This window comes from Phyllostomus discolor, chromosome 3 (assembly GCF_004126475.2).
Source record: "Phyllostomus discolor isolate MPI-MPIP mPhyDis1 chromosome 3, mPhyDis1.pri.v3, whole genome shotgun sequence".
Classification (NCBI taxonomy): domain Eukaryota; kingdom Metazoa; phylum Chordata; class Mammalia; order Chiroptera; family Phyllostomidae; genus Phyllostomus; species Phyllostomus discolor.
The window spans coordinates 205021762-205028177 of record NC_040905.2 but is presented as its reverse complement, the minus strand read 5'-3'; positions in this window follow the sequence as shown (position 1 = coordinate 205028177).

Here is a 6416-nt window from a genome sequence, read left to right as displayed (position 1 = left end):
ATATTGTTTAAAAGTCCTATGTCATTTCAGTAAAAATAACACATTATATACTAAAAACCACTGAACCATATATTTTAAAAGGATGACTTTTATGGTATATGGATTGTATCTCAATGAAACACTAAAAATAGCAGGTCACACTGAAAATAGAAAACAGGTCATGGGAACTCTGCACAGAGGAGGATTTCCCATGATAACACTGGCAGGAGGGTCACAAGGAGATTTTTTAAATTGGTTGCATCTTTGTAAGTTGAAAAATTATGTACGTTGAAAGATTAAAAAGAAAACTGAGGGAAGCAAAGGTGATTGGACAAAGCTTACATCAAAACTAAGACAGTGTAGAGTTTAAAATTCTAATATAGAAAGAACTGAGAGAAGTCTTTAAAGTAGTCAAATGGCATGAAGAAATAATGAACAGAAGAACAAATAAAATTTACTTATAGACAACAGTTAGTAAGCAAAAATAATTAAACAAAAAAGAGGTACCTTTTTGCTTATTATATTTGCAGCAATTAAGTAAAAAAAAATAGAACAGAAAGTGCTAGTAGGATACAGAGAAAAGAGGACTCTTGAAGAATGTCTGCTGGAATGCAAATCATGAACAGTTTTGTAAACTCCTTAAAAAAATGTATGTTTATTGATGAGAGAGAGAGAGAGAGTAAAAGAGAGAGCAACATTTGTGTCCTGACAGGAAATCAAATCCAAAACCTAGGCATGTGCCCTGACTAGGGATTGAACCCCAAAACTTTTGGTGTATGGGATGATGCTCCAACCACCTGAGCCACCCTGGCCAGGGCCAGTTTTGTAAACTCTTTGCCAACATGTATTATGAACCAGAAAAATGTTCTACCCCACAACTTCACTTCTTAAAATTTGTTGTAAGAACCTGGGAAAATCTATGTAGGTTTATTTACAATGATTTTCATTGTGTCATTATTTAGAATAGTGAGAATAATTAGAAGACTCTAATAATCCATATGGAAGATTATATATAAATATGGTACCTTCTTTTGCTATAATATTAATTATGAAAATGTTTATGAAGATTTAATAATAATAGTATAGAAAACATTATCTTATAAGATCATGTGAAAAAGTCAGCAGGTTAACAATATTAGATAAACACACAGAGAAAAAGGCCATAAGAATTTGTGTAAAGTATTCACAGTGGTTTCTTTTAAGAAGGGATTATTTTTTAAATATTTTAGACATTTACTATAATGACATGAATGAGTTCTCAGTTGGAAAAAAATAAAACAGAGTTTAAAAAGTAAAGAATAAAGACTGGTCACAACTAACAAATAAGAAACAGAATCACCCATCAGGGACAAAGATCTAATCCCAGATATATGACAGTAGACAAATCTCTAAATCTTTCTGGACCTGGGATCCTTTTCTAGAATATTCTTGCCCTTTCAGGCCACACACAGTTATATGTACTTGGTGTCATATTCTCCATGTCAAGACCAATGAGTGAGTTTCTTCCCAGGCAGGGTCAGAATTGGTCTCTGAAGCCCAGTGACTTAGACTGAGGTTCTGACCTGCCTAGTCTTGCCATCATTTCTTGTTGTCAGGGACAAATTCACAGTCCAACACTATGCTCCTGTTGGGTTTCTTCTTAGAAGCCAAGTGTTTGCTGGCATCTTTGGTATTCCCAGCTCTGGGTAGAATGTGCTTGGAAACACAGATCCACGTACCAAGTCACCTTGTAGGGACTGCTGGCCACTCACTCCCTCTAGGCTGCAGCTCTGTCCTTGGCCAGTGGGTCCAATGCCAGTCCTGCAGAGTCAGAGTCTTCATTTTCTTGCATCTTCTTAGTAAGGCTAAGCATCCATCGTGAGCATGAGTCTTCAGATTTCTAAGGGTCAAGTCCAGGGAAGAAGGTCTGTTGAAAAGTCTGGACTTCTACTCTGGGGAAAGATTTGTACGGGGTAGAACATCTTGCCCAACCAAAGAGTTTCCACAAAGCCCCTTTCATGTCCCTGTTCCTCAGGCGATAGAGAAAGGGGTTTAGAATGGGGGTCACCACTGTGTATATCACAGGTGCCACCATTCCAGTGTCTACTGAATAGGAGGATGAGGGATGGAAATATTCCAGAAAGTGTAGCATAGAAGAGAGTGACCACTGACAAGTGAGAGCCACAGGTAGAGAGGACATTGTGTTTCCCCCAAGCAGAGGGGACCCCGAGAATGGTGTGGATCACATGGGCATAAATGACCGGGACGCAGGATTGAGGGACTGCACCTGAAAGGGCTGCTTGCAGTGGCCTGAAAGGTGAGTGTGTGAACAGGCCAGTTTGAGGAGTGGGTGAAAATCACAGAAGCGTGGGATGGAATGGGAGGCACAAACAGAGAACTGAGACATCAGGAGAGTGAGTGAGAAGGCCAGGAGGTGGGAGCAGGGCCAGGATGCAGAGACCAGCCCCCAGGCAGTGCTGGGGACATGGAATTGTGGGGTAGACAGCTGATCGTGTAGCGGTCATATGCCATCACAGCCAGCAGAGAGTCATCCAGCAGGGCCAACGCCATGAAGAAATATCTCTGCATGAGGCACCCAGCATAGGAGATGGTGTGGTGCTGTGTCTGGATGTTCACCACACCTTGGGGACAATGGAGCAGGAGAAGCAGGTATTGATGAAGGACAGGTTGGCCAGGAAGAAGTACATGGGGGTGTGGAGTTGCTGGCCAGTGCTATGGCCAGAATGATGAGTAGGTTTCCCACCAGGGGGACCAGGTACATAAGAGACAGCACAGGAGGGACTTCCGTTCTGGGCATCAGAGAAGCCTAGGAGCAAGAAGTCGAGACTTCTAACCGACTGCTTTGGTTCTAATTTCCTTTTTAAGGCAGAGAAATTAGAGAAGGATCTTCCTTAAGGAAAGATAGACTCTCAATATGGCAGAGTCCAGGCACTGTGGTCTGGTTTTCTCTATTCCTTGAAGAAGTCACTGAGATTTACTAGTAGCTGTAACTGCTGGTTTGCACACCTGTCCAGATCTGAGGGCTATAGACTATGATAATGAGGCATCAGGGTGGAAATGTACTTTGGGTTCTAGATTCCTGCAAATTTTCCCCGTGGTTTGTCTGAAAGAGACCCAACTGGGATTCACTTGAAAGAACATCTACAAATGTAATTCACTTTTAAAAAACTTTGGAACACTTTTACTCTTAATTTCATCATCTTAGTGTGGAGCTCATTTTGGGGCCATGTATACACTAGGATTTACTCTGCAAAACAAGGTGCTCAGTCTATATGTTTGTGAGTGTGTATTTGGGGAGATGAAAGCAGGGGCCAGCTTAGAATTAGGGCTCTCCAGGTGGGCTGGGAGGGCTCTGGCCCCCTTTGGTGTTGAAGGTCATTTTAATTAGTGTGTTTATGACAATGTTGCAAATGGAAAAGCACTTTATCGTAAGGGCACATCATTTTTATTTTAATCATCAATCTCACCATTAACATCTTTTGTTTAGTTTCTGGGCTTTGGCATATGATGTTGGGATGGAAATCCTTTCTCTGTTTCTAGTTCTCAGTCCGACCTTGGCCAGTTACTTAACTCTGATCTCTGTTTCCTGGTTTGTAACCACATTGGCAGTCTATTCCATGATGGCATAGAATCATTGAAGTTATTATCACAATAACACATATGGAGGGCCAGTTACGCTGCCATTAAGGGGAGTGGCGTGACTGTCGTGGTCAGCAGTAGTTGATGAATTGTGAACCTGAGACACAGGATGTAGTGAAAAAGCATCAGATGAGTTGCCTTACAGCTCTGTTCCTCAACGCCATTTAAACCTGGGACATGTTTACTCCTCCTGACCCTCGCCTTTCTTATCTATAAGATAAAGATAAAACCCCACCTGATAAGCCTGTTGAAGAGACCAAAATCTGGAATCAGTTGAAGTTTGTTCATGGACCATGATGTGCAATGAAGATGAGAAATTCCAATAAAGTGAGGGTGCTTTGTCGCTGTGTCCTGGTCACTGCCTGCAGGCTCGGCTTGTAAGTCGTGAGATGTCAATACTAAAAATCATCGTCATCACTGTCATCATCATTATCAACATCACCTTTGAAGGATTATGACTACTCAGAACTGTCAATGGCAAAGTACTTGTTTTGGCATCTGGAAACCAAGTATAAGCTTAGACAAATAACTTCATCATAAGAGTCCCCGCATTATTAATTGTAGAATGGGAATAAATAAGTCTATCTTAACAGTTATTTGCTGACTCAAATTTCATGAAAAAGAAAGGGTATGAATGAGGGTAGTCAACTTTAAGCAGATGTAGAGGAGGTAATCACTGGCATTGGCCTAGCGTGGCGGTTGAGAGTGATTCTGGGAAGCACGCCTGTCTGAGTGGACTGAGAGTGAATCAGGCTATGTTACTGCACTAGGGCTATGCCCTGGTTACTGATGGGGCTGGGGAAGGGTGGTCCGAGACCCACTCTCCACCGTGCCTTCCGTCTGGACTGTCAGGGATGTGATGAACACCAGGACTAGACGCCCCTCATGGTGATCAGAGAGCTAGAAAATGATGGGCAGATAGGGATATAGGAAAGAAAAGGGAAAAAGAAAAAGGGAAAAGCTCTCTGCCCTGTGTGTATGTGTATGTTCCATGGGTATGTGTGTGCCCATGTGTGTGTACATGTGAGCCTTAGGTAGACTCTGCTCTCCCTCTCCATCCCTTTGCCTCACTTCCTACCTGGAGATGCTGGCTAGCCCCAGTCTCTGACATTTCCAAAAAGCAGATTGGGGCCCTAGCTGGTATAGCTCAGTGGATTGAGCGTGGGCCTCTGAATGAAAAGGTTGCTGGTTTGTTTCCAAGTCAGGGCACATGCCTGGGTTGCAGGCCAGGTCCCCAGTAGGGGAAATGTGAGGGGCAACCACACATAGATGTTTTTCTCCTTCCGTTCACCTCCCTCTAAATAAATAAATAAAATCTTAAAAAGAAAAGCAGATTGGGTTTGCTGTCCCATTGTCTTCCCAAGAAGTCACAGCTGGAGTCCCAGAGCCTTTATCTGCCTCTAGGAATAGCACAGACCGAAGGCTCAGGTATTTATGACATCTCAGGCACAGGAGCCAGGAGGAGCTGCTGACTTTTCTCAGGCCATGTCACCTGGGACCTATGTTCCAACCTCTTCCTTAGAAACAAGACAGGGCAATTATCCAGCCCCCAGCTCTTCTTTTTAGACTGTGGCCATCAGTTCCAGCAATGTCACTGATGGCTCCGTTCAGAATGATCAGAGCTGGGCTCGGTGGGGTATTCCTGGTCTCTCCCTCAGGTGAGGTGCGGTTGGGATCCACCCTTCCAGCCTTAACCCTGAATAGGCCCCATCTCTTTTATGAAGTCCACTCTTTCTAATTAAGACTCTAATCCTCAAGAATGAAATACATTATGTCCTAGAAAATATGTAAAAAAAATAAAGATAAAATAGATTAGGGGTCAGGATCATTGCCTTCAAATGTCATGCAGAAGAGACAACATTCGTATTTTCTATGACCCCACAGAACAGAGATGTGAATAATATGTAGACTCTATCTAAGGCCCAGGGCGCGATTCTGGATTTATTTATCTTCGTTGTAAATGTATCTTGCATGTAAAAGAGTGTATAAAAGTATTTATATGCTGTTTAAAGAATAATAAAATTAATGTCCATTCTTCCGCCACTCTGCTTTAAGCTTTAAACAGTACCTAGCTGAACCCTCTAGAAGCCTCGTGAGCCCCTCTTTTAAATCACGTGCTTTGTTGGCAGTGGTCGTGGGGAGGACGTGACCGCCGGCTGACCTGAGAGCTTCATCCGGGCAATCGCAGTCTCCTCACCGCCCCCGCCCTCGGCTTGGACCGGAAGTGCTCCCCGCCATTCCCGCCGTGGCAGACCTGTTCTCGGGCGCAGCCTCGAGAGAGTCGCGAGGTGTTGAGACTGTCTGCGCCATACACGTGACTCAACCCCGTGAAAGCCTCTGGGTAACTTGAAGATTCCAGCGGGCCGGGGCGGAGACCTCCTGACCTTGTGGCACCCGGGAGCAGCCGCGTAAGTTCTCTTGCTGGTTACTCTGCCCCCTGCCCAGCGGACCTGGAGAGGCCTGGTCTCTCTCATTGGGCGCTCAGGGTCCTCCGTGGTGCCGGCTCGCTTGCCGTCTGGCGTACGTAGGTGTCTTAACTGTGTGCGGTAGTGGTTGGATTCGCCCCCTTTTGCCCTTTTTCTGGAGGGAATTAAACTTTCTGTAGCCTTCCGTAAATTGCTTGTTTCGCTCAACCTTATCCATTGAGATTTATTCCGGTGGATGCACGGAGCCGAAGCGCGTTCTGGTCTACTGTTGTCTCACGGAGGTCACCGCTGCTCATTCTCAAGTCGCGCCCCCTGCTGACTTTCAGGTCGCAGAACTTTAGGATTTGGGGTTATGTGTATGTTGTCGAGGAT